At 43.4% G+C, this 19388-nt stretch overlaps 1 long non-coding RNA gene across 3 annotated transcripts in view; it reads left to right on the top strand.

Moving 5' to 3' along the window:
- LOC134359639 (uncharacterized) overlaps positions 1–19388 on the top strand; it is a 135436-nt gene that overhangs the window by 56677 nt on the left and 59371 nt on the right. The gene's annotated exons all lie outside the window — the stretch shown is intronic.

Genomic DNA, 19388 nt, shown 5'->3' with positions numbered 1-19388 from the left:
ATACAGGTCCTGTCTGTATTGAGGGTGCTGACTGTCTCTGGGGTACAGGGACTGTCTGTATTGTGGGTGTTGACTGTCACTGGGGTATAGGTCCTGTCTGTATTGTGGGTGTTGACTGTCACTGGGGTATAGGTCCTGTCTGTATTGAGGGTGTTGACTGCCCCTGGGGTACAGGGACTGTCTGTATTGAGGATGTTGTCTGTCCCTGGGGTACAGGTCCTGTCTGTATTGAGGATGTTGTCTGTCCCTGGGGTACAGGTCCTGTCTGTATTGAGGGTGCTGACTGTCTCTGGGGTACAGGGACTGTCTGTATTGAGGGTGCTGACTGTCTCTGGGGTACAGGTCCTGTCTGTATTGAGGGTGCTGACTGTCTCTGGGGTACAGGGACTGTCTGTATTGTGGGTGTTGACTGTCACTGGGGTATAGGTCCTGTCTGTCCTGAGGGTGTTGACTGTCCTGTCTGTATTGAAGGTGCTGACTGTCACTGGGATACAGGTCCTGTCTGTATTGAGGATGTTGTCTGTCCCTGGGGTACAGGTTCTTTTTGTACTGAACTCTTATTCTCTGAAATGACAGACAGGAAAATCCAGTTTTTTATCAACCCACCTGGAGGACTTTGATCATCTACAGTCACATTGCTATCCCTTTCCATCTACCAGTCACAATCCCCTGTTTGTCCTACAGCCACTTAAATCGTAAAATTCTGAGGAAAGCCTTGAAGGACATTGAAAGAGAAAAGAAATATGGATACATTGCACTGATACCATCATCCTGATCAAATGTAATCCAGTACTGTAAGGCTGGGGCCAATATCTGTAATCCAGTAAAGAAGGCATACAGAAGGCTTGCCTTCATTGGTCAGGCCTTTGCAAATGAAAGTGGGGAAGTCATGCTGATGCTGCATAAAACTTTGGTCAGGCCACATTTCAAGTGTTGTGTGCAATATTGTTCAGGCTTTAGACAATGGAGGCTTTAGAATTGAATTTGAATTGAATTTATTTAAATCTTACATCCGTCCCACAACGTGAGGGAGTAGATATCTTTGCGTTATGATTCCATCGCAATGTACAGACGTGAATTTATAAGTCTAATGGCTTGTAGAAATAAGCTGTGTCATAGCCTGTTGGTCCTGGCTTTAATGCTGTGCTACCGTTTGCCAGATGGAAGCAGTTGGAACAGTTTGTGGTCGGGGTGACTGGTGTCCCTGATGATCTTCCAGGCCTTCTTTATGCACCTGCTGCTATAAATGTCCTCAGTGGACGGAAGCTCACGTCACAGTTGTGCTGGGCTGCCTGTACCACTCTCTGCAGTTCCCATACCAGGCGGTGGTACGGCCAGTCAGAATGCTCCCAATGGTGCCCCTGTAGGTCTTGAGGATTTAGGGGCCCATGCCAAACTTCTTCAGTCGCCTGAGGTGGAAGGCATGCTGTTGTGCTTTGTGTAGCCAGTGTGTACAGTCCAGGTGAGATCATTGGTGATGTGTATAGCGAGGAACTTGAAACTACTTGCCCTCTCAACTGCAGACCCATTGACGTTGATCGGGGCGAGCCTGTCTCCGTTCCTCCTATAATCCACAATCAGCTCTTTTAGTTTTTGGACATTGAGGGAGAGGTTGTTATCCTGGCACCATCGTGTCAGGGTGTCACCCTCTCCTCCGTAGGCTGTCTCATCACTGCTAGAAATAAGGCTGATCAATGTCGTGTCATCTGCGAATTTGATCAGCAGATTGGATCTGTGTGTGGCAGCACAGTGGTGGGTGTAAAGAGAGTAGAGGAGGGGATGCAGGACACAACTCTGGGGGGGGGGCACCTGTGTTGAGGGTCAGCGGGGCAGAGGTGAGGGAGCCCATCCTTACCACCTGTCAGCGATCTGATTGGAAGTCTAGGATCCAACGGCACAAGGTGGGGTGCGGGCCGAGGCCTCTGAGCTTCCTGTCAGGTCTGGAGGGAATTACGGTGTTGAATGCTGAACAGCATTCCTGAGACGGTGTAGAAGAGGTTCACCAGGATGTTTCCTGGATTACTGTGTGCTTTCTACAAACAGAAGTGAACTATCTTGGATTGTTTGCTCTGGAGTGCCAGAAGCTGAGGAGTAACCTAATACAAGTATATAAAAGTATGAAAGAGTTAGGGTAGATGGTCAGAACCTTTTTCCCAAGGTAGAAATGTCAAATATTAAAGGGCGCTAGCGGTTAAGGAAAGTTTATTGAAGATTTGCAAGGCAAGAGGTTTTACATAGAGAGCTAGGTGCCTAGAATGTGTGGTAGGGAAGAGGTGGCAGTGATGATTAAGAGGCATTTGGACTGGCACCTGAACAAGCAAGAAATAGATCGGTGTGCAGGCAGAAGGCATTAATTTGGCATTATGGACAGCACAGGCAATGTGGGCCAAAGGGCCTGTTCCTGCTCCATGTTCCAGAAGAACGGTGTAAACATTCTTAAACTTAAAAATGAAATGAAATGGGGAGGGAGGAGAAGATGGCGGCGCGACGCAGTGTGCACGGCCACTCCAAAATGATATCGGTATTTGTTAAGTAGGTACCGTGCACAATCCTGATTTGATGGAGACAGATGTGAGGAGCATGGAGGAACATCTGGAGAAACTTCTGAAATGCCTGCTTCGCTGCCGCTGCTACTGTGCGATCGAGAATCTCCGGAGGGGAAGGCCCCAAATCCTCAGCTTTGCCTATTGCCTGTTGCCGGGGCTGGGGTTGAAGTGCTCAGCAGAGATGGTGCTCGGTGCTCGGTGTCGGAGGGCTGGTCGGAGGCTCGAAGTTTTCGGATGGACTCAAGAGTCGGCTGCGGTCGGGTGCTTCCAGGGTGCTGCATTGGCAAGTTTGCGGCGCTGGAGGTTCATGGCAAGGAGAGTTTTCTTCCTTCTACCGTCTGCGTGAGATGATGGGACTTTCGAGAGACTTTGAGACTTTTTTTACTGTGCCCATGGTCTGTTCTTTATGAAATTACGGTATTGCTTTGCACTGTTGTAACTATATGTTATAATTATGTGGTTTTTGTCAGTTTTTCAGTCTTGGTTTGCCTTGTGTTTCTGTGATATCATTCTGGAGGAACATTGTATCATTTCTTAATGCATGCATTACTAAATGACAATAAACGAGGACTGCGTATCCTTATAATCTAATCTAAATCTAAATGTTAAAAGTAATTTTGGAGCCCTTCTCCATCTCAGCTTTGTACTTTGCAGAAGATGGACAGTATTTCCCTTCTTGGATAAAGTAGTGGTATCAGTAGTGGTGGCTGTGAAGCCACCTGATTAAGCTAATGTCCTTCAGGGAGGAAGATCTGCCACCTTTCTTGGGCTTAGATGTAGCTTTAGCTCCATTCACGTGGTCAACTCTCAACTATCCCTTTAAATATTCTAGTATGTCACTCAGTTGAAGGAGTAACTTATTCCTCAAAGGATGAATTTGTTTGTGACTTCTATATCCTGTGAATACAAAAAAAAACACTCTATTGGTTGAGATTCAATAATAGAAGATTGCAAGTTATGGTTGGGGAATAAGTGCTGGCCTCCACTGTGATACCCATCATTTGCAGAAACTCAAAGAAAGAACAGAAGGAATCATTTCAGCACATTGATACTACATTGGTAGTGAGCATTCTCTCCAAGGAACAAACTTCATGTGAAAATAAGCTTGCATTCTGCAGCACCAGACTTCTCATATTTTTTCCAGTCTTGATGAAGTCAAAACACTGACTATTTACTGTTTTCTGTAGATGTTGCCTGGCCTGCTGAGTTCCTCCAGCATTTTGTGTGTGTTGCTTTACATTCAGCCGGTTCTCTTGTGCTGGCCTGTCAAAAGATCATAGATTCAAATCCTACTTGAAGGACATGAAAATGCAGATTGAGTCTGATAGTGCTAGAACAGTTCTGAGTGAATGCTACACTCTTAGAGTTTCTGATTTTCACTTTAAAATATGTTGGATATACAGGGAAAGGACTATAATTGAAGCAAACATGGTGGTTCTTTAATATGAATTTGATGTGCTGAAACAATTCTTTTTATGTCATTTTCTTCAAACAATGGGTATCGCAACTGAGGCCGGCATTTATTCTCCAACGCCAAATGCCCTTGAGAACGAAGTGATGTTGAGTCACTTTATTGAACCTTGGAGTTAAGCACAGTTCCAATACTATATTCAAGTTTGCTGGTGGCACCACCGTCAGAGGCCAAATCAAAAGTGGTGATGAACCAGTGTACAGGAGGGAGATTGAAAATCTGGCTGAATGGTGTAATTACAACAACCTCTCACTCAATCGCAGCACGGCCAAAGAGCTGATTGTAGACTTCAGGAGAAGGAAACCAGAGGTCCATGAGCCAGCCCTCATCGGAGGATCAGAGATGGAGACAGTTAGCAGCTTTAAATTCCTAGATGTTATTAATTTGGAGGACTTATCCTGGGCCCAGCACTTAAGTACAATTACGAAGAAAGCACGACAGTGCCTCTACTTCCTTAGGAGTTTGTGGAGATTCGGCATGTCATCTAAAACTTTGACAAACTTCTATAAATGTGTTTTGGAAAGTATATTGACTGGTTGCATCACAGCCTGGTATGGAAACGCCAATGCCTTTGAACAGAAAATCCTACAAAAACTATGTGGTGATATATATGTACTTTGGTAATAAAATTTCCTTTGAACTTTGAACTTCTGCAGACCTGTGTGAAGGTACTTTACTATTGATCATTGACATTCCACTTGGTCAATAATAGCCTTGATGTTACGGATAATCACTTTCACCTCATTTCCTGAGTTCAGCTCTTTGGTCCATGTTTAGTCCAAGTAATTCTATAGCTCAATATTACTGATACAGCTGTAGATTTTACCTGTAGACGCAGGCCACCAGGACACATTGACTTCTAATGTAAACATAAAAAAAGATTAGTGAAGTCACATGTAGCTCACTGAGAGCCAGTAACACAAGAATTCATAATGGAAACAGGGAAATGGCAGAGCAATTAAACAAATGTTTTAGTTTTGATTTCATAAGGAAGTTTCAAGTACTTTTCAAAGATGGCAGTGAACCAAGAACTTAATGAAATTGAGGAACTAAAGGAAATTAATAAAAAATAACACTGGAAAAATTAATGGCACAGAAAGCTGATAAATCCCCAGGGTCTAATAATTTGCATCTCTTGAGTTCTGAAGGAAGTTGCATAGTGAATGCACTGGTAATTGTTTTCCAGAATTCTGTGGATATTGGAATCATTCTCACGAACTAGAGGGTGGCAAATTGTAAGCCCACTATTTTAGAAAGGGAAGGAGTGAGAAAACAAGAAACTGTAAACCTGTTAGTGCAGCATCAGTGCTGGGGAAAATGCTAGAGTCTATTATAAAGGATGAGATAACAGGACCCTTGCAAAATAGCAAAGGGATTAGACGAAGTCACCATAGATTTCTGGAAGGGAAACTGTGTTTGACAAACCTACTGGAGTTTTTTGAGGATGAAACTGGTAGAATAGATAAGGGAAAATCAGTGGATGCGGTGTACTTGGATTTTCAGAAAGCCTTTGATAAAGTCTCACATAAAAGGTTAGTGTGTAAAATTAAAGTGCATGGTATTGGAGGTAATGTAATTGTATGTATTGAGAATTGATTGGCAGGAGATAGAAAAAAAGGATTAATGGGTCATTTTCGACGTGGAAGGTGGCTGCTAGCAGGGCACTGCACTTGGGTTTCATCTACTCAGAACATTTACGGTATCAACATGTCAGATGAGGGGAGAGAATATAATATTCCTCAAACACCAGGAATTCTGCAGATGCTGGAATTTCAAGCAACACACATCAAAGTTGCTGGTGAACGCAGCAGGCCGGGCAGCATCTATAGGAAGAGGTACAGTCGACGTTTCAGGCCGAGACCCTTCGTCAGGACTAAATGAAGGAAGAGAAGATTTAAACTTCTTCAGTGTAGGCATCACTGGAAGAGGCTGAGGGTCTCGGCCTGAAATGTCGACCGTACTTCTTCCTAGAGATGCTGCCTGGCCTGCTGCATTCACCAGCAACTTTGATAATATTCCTCAGTTAGCTTGCAACACTAAACTAAGCTTGTAAGTTGCATGGAGGATGCAGAGAGGTTCTGAGTTGAGTAACCGCCCAAAAGCCATGGCAGATGCAATATAGCAGAAATGGGTAAAACAGAAAGAAGATGTATTATCTAAATGGTGTTAGAATGGAAACTGTTGATGTAGAAGGAGATTTAAGTGTTCTTACCAATGATTGAAAGAAGCACACAGATGAAACAAAATGTTAAGAAGACCCAAAGACCCACACAGAAGAAGATATAGACGTAGTAGAAGGTACCTCTTGTACCTAAGCAAGTGGCCACTGAATGCATGTTCATGGTCTTTTGCTGCTGTAGCCCATCCACTTCAGGGTTTGACGTGTTGTATATTTAGAGATCCTCCTCTGCACATCACTGTTGTACCACAAGGTTATTTAAATTACTTTCACTTTCCAGTCAGTTCGAACCAGTCTGCCCATTCTCCTCTGACCTCTCTCATTAACAAGCCGTTTTAGCCCACAGAATGGCCGTTCACTGGATGGTTTTTGTTTTTCGCACCTTTCTCTGTAAATTCTAGGGACTGTTGTGTGTGAAAATCCCAGCATATCAGCAGTTTCTGAAATACTCAAACCACCCTGTCTGGCACCAACAATCATTCCACAGTCAAAGTCACTTAGATCACATTTCTTCCCCATTCTGATGTTTGGTCTGAACAACAGCTGAACCTCTTGACTATGTCTGCATGCTTTTATGCATTAAGCAGCTGCCACATGATTGGCTGATGAGATATTTGTATTATCGAGCAGGCATAAAATTGTACCTCATAAAGTGACTGCTGACTGTAAGTACAGGAGCAAGGATACACTGATACAATTATCCATCCCTCCCCCTCCTGTCTTCTCCTATCATTTTGGATCTCCCCCTTCCCCTCCAACTTTCAAATCCCTTATTCACTCTTGCTTCAGTTAGTCCTGAAGAAGGGTCTCGGCCTGAAACGTTGACTGCACCTCTTCCTAGAGATGCTGCCTGGCCTGCTGCGTTCACCAGCAACTTTTATGTGTGTTGCTTGAATTTCCAGCATCTGCAGAATTCCTGTTGTTTGTTGTCCACTGTAGGAGTACTGTGTTCTAAGAAAGGATATACTTGCCATAGAGGAAGGGCAACAATGGTTTACCAGAATGATTCCTGAAATGTTGGGACCGATGTTTAAGGACAGGTTTAGGTTTGCTATGTTTGTTTTCATTCGAGAAGCAGGAGGGTAGACCTCATTAAAAACGACAAAGTTCTGACAGAGGTTGGACAGACTAGATAAATCATGGTGATTCCTTAGCCGGGTGTATCCAGAATGAGAAGTCACGGTCTCACATTACAAGACAAGTGATCTAGAACAGAGATAAGGAGAACTTTTTACACCCAAGGGTAGTGAACCAATGGAATTTACTATGACAGAATGCTATAGAGGCCATGTTGCTAAAGTTTTAAGAAGGAAATGGATACATTTTTGGAATCAAAAGACATCAGGGATATGGGAAAAAGCCAGACAATCAGCCATTATATTAGTGGCACAGCAGACGTGATGGTCCCAATGGCCTAGTCTTGATCCTATATTCAATGTTTCAATGCAGTTTGGAGGTTTAAATATAAAGGCAAATCACATTTAAAAGGCTGGTATTTCACAAGTTTTGAAAACTAGGGAGCAATCTAATTGAAATATTTAAGATGAATAAAGATTTTGACAGAGCAGATAGAGAGGAATGAATCTTTAGAGAAGGGAAAAAATAACATTAGGCCATGGTTGTTCAGGTTTGTTGTTGGGTAGCATTCCTTTGCACAATTGGTGGTGTACATCTCAAACTTACACCAAGGGATATGTTGTTAAAAAGCAGCTCAGCCATGATCTAATTGAAGAGCAAATTTGAAGGGATAAATCGCCTTTTGTTCCTGTGAAAATGTAATCTCCTCGGTTAGGAACATTACTGCACAGTTGGAGCAGTATTTTCAGGAGAGCGTTTTCATGAGAGAAATTTTTGTGGGTGTGTAGTCAAAACTGTCTGCTCTGTGGTGCTCCCTTGGGAATGTCACAGTGTTCAGCTTGCTTGGAGGAAGAGGCGGAGGAGGAAGGAAATGATGCTGCTTGAGGGACTGTTCCCTTACCCGCCCTCATCCTCCCCACCTGGCACACAGCCGACATTAAAAAACATTGTACTTACTGAACTGTGTATTGGTGAACAGTTGTTTTTCATACTGAAGTGATGTATACAGCGGTGTTCCCCAAGGGTTGGTATTGGGAGCGCTGCTCTTTTTGATAAATATTAATGACCTGTGCTTGGATATACAGGCATAATTTAAAGGTTTGCAGATGGCATGAAATTCAGATATGTAGCAAAGAATGCTGAGGAATGTAACAGACTGCAGGAGACTGGTCAAATGGGTGTTCAAAGGGGTGGACGTTAGGAAGGATGTCAAAGTGTTTATAGAGGAAGAGAAGGGAGGAAGGGCATTTATGTGGGGACTGGAAACGCTGGCTTTTTTCTCCATGAGGAGACTGGAAAAGCTAAGTTTGCTCTCCCTATGTTAAGTGGAGATTTGACAGAGGGGAGATGTTTCCTGTGGCAGAAAAGTCTGTAATTCAATTTAAGATGGTTGGTAAAAGAACCAATATCAATATGAGGATAATCCCTCCATGGTTCTAAGGTGTTCAATTTCAAGTAATCAAATAAATTTCTAAAATGTTGCTCATTTCAGTAATCATGGCAAGGAAATTATTGGATAGTTAGAAAAACCCACCAATGTTCTTCAGGGAAGGCAATCTGCAGTTCCTGCCCAGTGTGGCCAATCATGATGTGACCACAGACCCACTAATAGTTACTCCTAGCGGTCTCCTCAGTTTAGTGACAATTAGAGATAGATAGTAAATACGAAATAATTGTGGTTGAATCTATTGCTATTGGCATCCTTACTTTGGTGTTTGTTTTGATGTGTTTACGAGAGAGGGGTGCCAGCCTCTTGATTTTATGTTTGCATTGTTAATCATTGCTTCCTTCTCACCCCATGCAAATCACAGATTTATAAAAAGAACACATCACAGTCCGAAAAGGGCATACTGGTTTCACCTTACTTTGGGGACTCTATATACATCTGTTTTTTGTGAGATGGTTGAGTGAGAGGAAATCCCATCGTAGGCGGAACAACTCAGTCTTCAGCTCCTGTGTAGAAATGGGACATCCTCAACCACTGGTCATTTGGGCAATCAACTCTTTACTGTTGACAACAGGAATTCTGCAGATGCTGGAAATTCAAGCAACACACATCAAAGTTGCTGGTGAACGCAGCAGGCCAGGCAGCATCTCTAGGAAGAGGTACAGTTGACGTTTCAGGCTGAGACCCTTCGGCCTGAAACGTCGACTGTACCTCTTCCTAGAGATGCTGCCTGGCCTGCATCTCTTTACTGTTCCCTTCTTTCTTGTAAGTGCTGACAGACATGGCAACAAAACAACTGCTGGACAAAATAAAACTGATATTCTTCTCATTGTCTTCTAACACATTGATAGAGCAAGAATGTAACTGTCCTGCCAAGGGGTTTTTGCCCGAAACGTCAACTGTACTTTTTCCCATAGATGCTGCCTGGCCTGCTGAGTTCCTCCAGCATTTTGTGTGTGTGTGTGGCTCGGATTTCCAGTAGCTGCAGATTTTCTTTTGTATGTGACTGTTGACTAGTTAATTAATCCTTACCAGATATTGGCATGTGGTAAGGAAACTCTCTTGGTGATGAGCTTTGAGAACTGACTCATACAAGGGCCTGGTTGTAAGATAACTGGGGAATGTACCTCATTTGGGGGATTGGTACCTCAACCAATGTTCTTATATAAGTGAAAACTCTATCTCAGAAATTGGTAAACAAGAAACAGTTGGTAATGCAAGGAAAGACGAAGTTATATAATGTGCATGAAAAAGTATTAAAGCACATTCCAGTCAACAAAGTACTTTTGAAATCTACTTAATGTTATAGCATAGTAAATGTGGTAGCTAATTGCAGAAGTAAAAATCTGCCCCACACACCAGAGCATAATGATCAGGCTATATGCGTAAATGTTTTCAGTTATCAGTAGGATGCTGTGGAAAGCAAACACGAGGAAATCTGCAGATGCTGGAAATTCAAGCAACACAGGCAAAATGCTGGTGGAACGCAGCAGGCCAGACAGCAACATTAGGAAGAAGTACAGTCGACGTTTTGGGTCGAGATCCTTCGTCAGGACTAATGGAAAGAAGAGATAGTAAGTGATTTGAAAGTGGGAGGGAGAGGGGAAGACCCGAAATGATAGGAGAAGACAGGAGGGGGAGGGATGAAGCCAAGAGCTGTGGAAAGCTCTGTTTTTTGAAAATAGTAGAAATATCTAAATCCATCTAATTGGACCTCTGCTTAACACCTTCCTTGAAAGTTAGCATTGCTCCATATTTGCACATGGTCTATGAGCCTGGTTTATGTACTCGAGTTTCTAGAGTAGGTCTCATCTGTGAATCTGAATAACTACACCAGGCTTGTAACAGACTTTATTAAACTGCTGTGGATGAGTGTGTCCCCACCAAATCATTCAGAGTCTTACCCAGTCAGCAGCCCTGGATGAACCATGAAGTCTGAAATTTGCCGGGATCAGTGGCATTTAAGTGTGGAGACGAAGAAAGCTACAAGAGGTGCAGGTATGATCTCTGGAAAGCCATCTCATGGGCGAAGTGGAGATACCAGGCCAAACTAGAATCAACAAGGGATGCTAGACAGCTGTGGCAGGGCTTGAATGCTCTCACCTCCTACAAAGTTATATCAAGTGACATGGGGGACAGCAGAGCTTCACTTCCAGATGAACTCAATGACTTCTATGCTCACCTTGACCAACAGAACATAGAGGAATCATCGCCAACCCCCACATCTCCTAATGATCCTTTTGGTGTCGGTATCTGTAGCTGACGTGAGGGCTGTCTTCAGGAAGTGAATCCGAGGAAAGCATCCGCTCCGAATGGGTTACTTGGCTGAGTACTGAATACCTGTGCTGACCAACTGGCTGGTGTGTTCACTAATATCTTCAGCCTCTCGCTTCAGCAGTGTGTGGTACCCACCTGTTTCAAGCAGGCTTCAATTATACCGGTGCCCAAGAAGAGCGTGGGAACCTACCTCAATGACTATCGCCCAGTGGCACTTACATCCACGGTAGTGACGTATTTTGAGAGGCTTGTGATGAATCCTGCCTGAGAGGTGACTTGGATCCACTCCAATTTGCCTGCCAGAGCAACAGGTCCACAGCAGATGCCATCTCATTGACTCTTCACTCAGCCCTGGGACATCCGGATAGCAAAGAGGCATGCATCAGGATGCTCTTTATCGATGAATTAACACCATCATACCCTCAAAACTAATCAGTAAGCTCCAAGACCTGGGCCTCAATCACCGTCTTGTGCAGTTGGATCCTGTATTTCTTCACTTGCATACCCAGTCTCCTTCACGATCTCCATTAGCACAGATGCTTCACAGGCTGTGTGCTTAGCCCCTTGCTCTACTGGCTTTACACCGGGGATTGCGTGGTAAAGTCCAGCTCCAACACCATATTCTTGATTGTAGAATTCAGGAAAGGGAAACCAGAGGTCCAAGAGCCAGCACTCATTGGATGATCAGAGGTTGAGAGGGTCAATATCTTCAAGTTCCTGGGTGTCACTAGCTCAGAGGACCTGTCCTGGACCCATCATGTAAATGTAATTACAAAGAAAGCACAACAGTGCCTCTACTTCCTCAGGAGTCTGTGGAGATTCGGCATGTCATCAAAAACCTTGGCAAACTTCTACAGATGTGAGGTGGAAAGTGTACTGACTGGCTGCATCATGGCCTGGTATGGGAACACCAACGCCTCTGAACAGAAAATCCTACAGAAGGTAGTGGATGTGGCCCAGAACATCACGGCTAAAACCCTCCCAACCATTGAGCACATCTACATGAAATGCTGTCGTAGGAAAGCAACATCCATCATCAGAGATCCTCACCACCCAGGCCATGTTCTTTTCTCATTATTGCCATCAGGTAGAAGGTACAAGAACCTCAGGACTCACACCACCAGGGTCAAGAATGGCTCCTAGCCCTCAACCATCAGGCTGTTGAACAAAATCCGATAACCGCACTCATCTATTGAGATGTTCCCAATGATCTCACTCTAAGGACTCGTTATCTTGTTATTTCATGTTCTTATTAATTATTGCTGTTTATTTATATTTGCATTTGCTCAGTTTCATCTGCACTCTGGCTGATCTTTCATTGATCCTGTTAGAACTACTATTCTCTAGATTTGCTGAGTATGCCCGCAGGAAAAAGAATCTCAGGGTTGTATGTGGTGGCATATATGAATTCCAATAATAAAATTTACTTTGAGCTTTCAACTTTGAACTTAGAGCCTACTGAAGTATTTTGCAATTGCTTGGTAACTTTCTCATCTCCAAATGCATTGAGACCATCTGTAGATGATGATGCCACTTGCTTTAGGGAGAAGATACCAGAGCTTAGGACATTGGTAACTGAACTTACCCCTCAACAATCAGGCTCTTCAACCAGAGGGCATAACTTCACTCAACCCATCACTAAACCGTTTCCACAACATATGGACTCACTTTCAAGGACGCTTCTTCTCATGTTCTCGATACTTATTGCTTATTTATTATATTTTAAAAATTATTCTTTTGTATTTACGTAGTTTGTTGTCTTTTGCACATTGGCTGCTTGTCTGTCCTGTTGGGTGACGACTTTCATTGATTCCATTGCGTTTCTTGGATTTACTGTGTATGTCCACAAGAAAACAAAGCTCAGGGCTGTATATGGTGACACGTGTACTTAAATAAGAACTTTACTTTGAATGTTGACCTTTGAAAGCAAAGAACCAACCTAAAATAATTAAATTAGGTGAACTGCAAAAAGCAAGAAATGGAGATATTCAGGGATCAAGGTTAATGGAGATTACGGAGATAAGGAGTGGTAAGCCATAAGGGACTTGATCACAAGAATTTTCTCTATAGGTGTGGGAATCCCTCTTCAGTTAGTGTATTGTTTCAATTTAAGGATGAATTATATGTGCACCCCCCTTGATCAGGATCTCTGAGGACCTAACCTGGTCCCAACATATCAATGCAGCTATAAAGAAGGCAGGGCAGTGACTATATCTCATTAGGAGTTTGAAGAGATTTAGTATGTCAGTAAAAACACTCATCTACAGATGTACCATGGAGAGCATTCTGACAGACTGTGTCACTGTTAGGTGCTACTGCACAGGACTGAAAGAAGCTGCAGAGGGTCGTGAATTTAGTCGGCTCCATCTTGGGTACTAGCCGACAAAGTTTCCTGGGCATCTTCAGGGAGCGGTGTCTCAGAAAGGCAGCGTCCATTATTAAGGGCCCCCAGCACCCAGGGCATGCCCTTTTCTCACTGTTACCATCAGGCAGGAGATACAGAAGCCTGAAGGCAAACACATAGCGATTCAGGAACAGCTTCTTCCCCTCTGCCAACCGATTCCTGAATGGACATTGAACCTGTGAACACTACCTTTCGTTTTAAATATATATTATTTCTACTTTTACATGATTTTTAATCTATTCAATATACATATACTGTAATTGATTTTTTTCTTCTGTGTTATGCATTGCTTTGAACTGCTGCTGCTAAGTTAACAAATTTCATGACATATGCTGGTGATAATAAACCTAATTCTGATTCTGATACGCTTCCTTTAAAAGTATTTTTTTGCAGAGATTCTTCGAAGATTAATCATGATACTGTTGCTTAAACTGTAAGGTTTTACAATGTTTTGGTGATTTTTTAATTTCAAAACACTTTAGATTATTTAAGGACAAGCTGCCCTTATGTGAAGAAATAAGATTATATTGCTTGGGTTACAGAGAAGCTTTGGTGGTCTGGAGAAGTATACAAGCAACCAAACCACTTCAAAGGACTTGAGTGATAAGTCATAAACATGAGAGGTTCTGCAGACGTTGGAAATCCCTGCAGATGCTGGAAATCCAAAGCAACACACACAAAACGCTGGAGGAACTCAGCAGGTCAGGCAGCATCTGTGGTAATGAATGAACAGTTGACGTTCCTCTTCTTCAGGACTGAAAAGGAAGGGGAAAGACACCAGAATATAAATACGGGGCAAAGGGAAGGAGGATAATTAGAAGGTGATAGGGTAGCCAGGTGGGTAGGAAAGTTAAAAGGGCTGGAGAGGAAGGAATCTGATAGGAGATGAGTGTGGACCATAGGAGAAAGAGAAGGAGGAAAGGACCTAGGGGGAGATGATAGGCAGGTGAGAAGGTGTCAGAGCCAGAGTGGGGAATAGAAGGAGGGGAGTAGGAGGATTTTTTTTCAAACCGGAAGGAGAAATTGATATTCATGCCATCAGGTTGGTGGCTACCTAGATGGAATATAAGGTATTGCTCTTCCACCCTGAGGTGATCTCAACTTGGTCCTACCACCAAACATATCTTTACTGATCCCCCTCTGCTTTCCACAGGGATCCCTCCTTCCGTGATTCCCTTCTCTATTCGTCCCTCTCCACTGCTCTCCCTCCTGGCACTTATCCCTGAAAGCGGCTGAAGTGCTATACCTGCCCCCCTCACCTCTGTTCAGGGCACCAAACAGACCATCCAGTGAGGCAACACTTCATCTGCAAGTTTGATGGGTTCGTCTATTGTGTCCGGCACTCCCAATGCAGGCTTCTGTATATTGGTGAGACCCATAGTAAATTGGGGGACCACTTCGTTGAGCACCTCCATTCCATCCACCAAAAGCCGAACTTCCAATGGCCAACATTTTAATTCTGTTTCCCATTTGCATTCCGACATGTCAGTCCATGGCCTCCTCTTGTGCCAAAATGAGGCCACCCTCAGGGTGGAGGAGCAATACTCTATATTCCGTCCAGGCAGCCTCCAACCTGATGGCATAAATATCAATTTTTCCTCCCAGTAAAATCTGTTTCCCCCGCCACCCCTTCTTCTATTTCCCACTCTGGCCTTTTACCTCTTTTCCTCACTTGCCTATCACATCCAACCCTGGGTCCCCTCCTCTTTCCCTTTCTCCAATGGTTCACTCTCCCCTCCTATCAGATTCCTTCTTCTCCAGCCCTTTATCTTTCTCACCCACCTGGCTTCACCTCCCCCCACCTTTTATTCTGGCATCTTCCCCTTTCCCTTCCAGTCCTGAAGAAGGGTCTCGGCCCAAAACGTCAACTGTTTATTCATTTCCGGAGATGCTGCCTGACCTGCTGAGCTCCTCCAGCATTTTATGTGTGTGTTGCAAAGGACTTGAGTGAATTGCTCATCCTGAAAAATCTGATTTACTTCCTCATATTCAGAAAGCACTGACCTTACTGAATTTAACTCTCACATTTAAGGTTAGTTACAGGTTCAAGTGCACCTGCAGAGATTTCAACCCACAGTCACAGTGCTGAGGGGGAGCTATGCTATCACAGTTACTGCCTGTCAGATACAACCTTAAAATGAGTCTCCGTTTGTCCTCCAATAGTCGTGTAAAAATCCTCATTGCCACTTCTTTAAAAGTAGAGCAGAGTTCCCCAAGGTGTCTTACCCAGTAGTTGAACATCTTCTGATATCACAATGCAGATTGTCACGTTGCTTTTTGTGGAATCTTTTTGTACAGAAGTACCTGCCCCTTTTAAGCATAACAGCAACTGCACTTCAAAAAGAACTGAATGTTGTTGTAGGAATGTATGCCATTCTTTGTCCAGTTATTTCTCTGTGGGTTATCCCTTTGTGTTCCTGAATGTGCTGTGTTATGTTGCAGTACGGTTCTGCAGGCTTCTCACCTCGGGTAGCTGATCCTGTCTCTTCTTCAATGCTAATGTCCAGGCAATGTGCGGAGGATGGCACACGAAGCCGATGTCTTCACCTAAAATCCATACAAAATCCACTTCCAAGCTTGCATCTCCACTTAGGATCTCTGAGTGCAGATCTAATTTTCCTTTCCCTGGCCCAGAGACCTTAAGGTACATTGAAGCCTCCACCTGCTAGTCTGGTTCAGATCAAGGTATGCTTGAGATCACGACTTGCTAAACAATAAAAGATTAAGGTCCCTCCATTACCATCCAGGTTGTCAAAAGATACAATAATGGAGTAGTTGATTAATCATAGCAATCAGTCTCCATTGATTACATTACAACTGATCTAGGGGCAGAAAACGCTGGTGGGAGTTGTGTACAGGCCACCTAACAGTAGTAGTGAGGTTGGAGATGGTATTAAACAGGAAATTAGAAATGTGTGCAATAAAGGAACAGCAGTTATAATGGGTGACTTCAATCTACATGTAGATTGGGTGAACCAAATTGGTAAGGGTGCTGAGGAAGAGGATTTCTTGGAATGTATGCGGGATGGTTTTTTGAACCAACATGTCAAGGAACCAACTAGAGAGCAGGCTATTCTAGACTGGGTATTGAGCAATGAGGAAGGGTTAATTAGCAATCTTGTCGTGAGAGGCCCCTTGGGTAAGAGTGACCATAATATGGTGGAATTCTTCATTAAGATGGAGAGTGACATAGTTAATTCAGAAACAAAGGTTCTGAACTTAAAGAAGGGTAACTTTGAAGGTATGAGACGTGAATTAGCTAAGATAGACTGGCAAACGACATTTAAAGGGTTGACGGTGGATATGCAACGGCAAGCATTTAAAGATCGCATGGATGAACTACAACAATTGTTCATCCCAGTTTGGCAAAAGAATAAATCAAGGAAGATAGTGCACCCGTGGCTGACAAGGGAAATTGGGGATAGTATCAATTCCAAAGAAGAAGCATACAAGTTAGCCAGAAAAAGTGGCTCACCTGAGGACTGGGAGAAATCCAGAATTCAGCAGAGGAGGGCAAAGGGCTTAATTAGGAAGGGGAAAAAAGATTATGAGAGAAAACTGGCAGGGAACATTAAAAACTGACTGTAAAAGCTTTTATAGATATGTGAAAAGAAAAAGATTGGTTAAGGCAAATGTAGGTCCCCTACAGACAGAAACAGGTAATTGATTATGGGGAGCAAGGATATGGCAGACCAATTGAATAATTACTTTGGTTCTGTCTTTACTAAGGACGACATAAATAATCTTCCAGAAATAGTAGGGGACAGAGGTTCCAGTGAGATGGAGGAACTGAGGGAAATACATGTTAGTAGGGAAGTGGTGTTAGGTAAATTGAAGGGATTGAAGGCAGATAAATCCCCAGGGCCAGATGGTCTGCATCCCAGAGTGCTTAAGGAAGTAGCCCAAGAAATAGTGGATGCATTAGTGATAATTTTTCAAAACTCTTTAGATTCTGGACTAGTTCCTGAGGATTGGAGGGTGGCTAATGTAACCCCACTTTTTAAAAAAGGAGGGAGAGAGAAACCAGGGAATTATAGACCGGTTAGCCTAACATCGGTGGTGGGGAAACTGCTAGAGTCAGTTATCAAAGATGTGATAACAGCACATTTGGAAAGTGGTGAAATCATCGGACAAAGTCAGCATGGATTTGTGAAAGGAAAATCATGTCTGACGAATCTCATGGAATTTTTTGAGGATGTAACTAGTAGAGTGGATAGGGGAGCACCAGTGGATGTGGTATATTTGGATTTTCAAAAGGCTTTTGACAAGGTCCCACACAGGAGATTAGTGTGCAAACTTAAAGCACACGGTATTGGGGGTAAGGTATTGATGTGGATAGGGAATTGGTTGGCAGACAGGATGCAAAGAGTGGGAATAAACGGGACCTTTTTAGAATGGCAGGCAGTGACTAGTGGGGTACCGCAAGGCTCAGTGCTGGGACCCCAGTTGTTTACAATGTATATTAATGACTTGGATGAGGGAATTAAATGCAGCATCTCCAAGTTTGCGGATGACATGAAGCTGGGTGGCAGTGTTAGCTGTGAGGAGGATGCTAAGAGGATGCAGGGTGACTTGGATAGGTTAGGTGAGTGGGCAAATTCATAGCAGATGCAATTTAATGTGGATAAATGTGAAGTTATCCACTTTGGTGGCAAAAACAGGAAAACAGATTATTATCTGAATGGTGGCTGATTAGGAAAAGGGGAGGTGTAACGAGACCTGGGTGTCATTATACACCAGTCATTGAAAGTGGGCATGCAGGTACAGCAGGCGGTGAAAAAGGCGAATGGTATGCTGGCAATTATAGCAAGAGGATTCGAGTACAGGAGCAGGGAGGTACTACTGCAGTTGTACAAGGCCTTGGTGGGACCACACCTGGAGTATTGTGTGCAGTTTTGGTCCCCTAATCTGAGGAAGGACATCCTTGCCATAGAGGGAGTACAAAGAAGGTTCACCAGATTGATTCCTGGGATGGCAGGGCTTTCATATGATGAAAGACTGGATGAACTAGGCTTATACTCTTTGGAATTTAGAAGATTGAGGGGGGATCTGATTGAAACGTATAAAATCCTAAAGGGATTGGACAGGCTAGATGCAGGAAGATTGTTCCCGATGTTGGGGAAGTCCAGAACGAGGGGTCACAGTTTGAGGATAAAGGGGAAGCCTTTTAGGACCGAGATGAGGAAAAACCTCTTCACACAGAGAGTGGTGAATCTGTGGAATTCTCTGCCGCAGGATACAGTTGAGGCCAGTTCATTGGCTATATTTAAGAGGGAGTTAGATATGGCCCTGGTGGCTAAAGGAGTCAGGGGGTATGGAGGGAAGGCTGGTGCAGGGTTCTGAGTTGGATGATCAGCCATGATCATACTGAATGGCGGTGCAGGCTCGAAGGGCCGAATGACCTACTCCCACACCTATTTTCTATGTTTCTATGTTTCTATGACACAAGGTGAAAAGTACAGGGGTGAATTCCCTTAACCATCACAGGTTCAAAGTTACAGGTTCCTTCCAAGCATGTGTCACTTAACATGTGTCATATTGCCCACATACGATATCCTGGTGTCATTTGTTGAAAGAATTCTCTTGTGCATTTTTTAATGAATCAATACCAACAACTACCACTACTTTCTGAGGGAGGGTATTCCATAGACTGGCCAGTTGTTCCTTAGATTAATAATATATCTAATCCAGGTACAATGAAAGATTCACACTTCACTCAATTTATTTACCAATGAAGTTAGTGGCGTTTAATGTGACTTAGGGTGCTAAACTAATGTCTAATTCAGTAGAACTCTTACTTGGTTACCTTGGTTAACAGTATGCATTCCCATCCCTCGTCTGTGCCAGTTCTCCCCAACCCCCATAAAGGAGAACAACTGAACTGTGTAGTAATAGCAGTTGGCCAAAGAGGTAAAAGTGTTGTGTTGACACTCTTATCAATTACAATTTCAATAGGATTATACCAGTATTATGTTATAACATAATAT

The sequence above is a fragment of the Mobula hypostoma genome, chromosome 21 (assembly GCF_963921235.1).
Source record: "Mobula hypostoma chromosome 21, sMobHyp1.1, whole genome shotgun sequence".
Lineage (NCBI taxonomy): Eukaryota > Metazoa > Chordata > Chondrichthyes > Myliobatiformes > Myliobatidae > Mobula > Mobula hypostoma.
The sequence above is the reverse complement of the archived record's forward strand: the minus strand, read 5'-3'. Positions and strand labels throughout refer to the sequence as shown.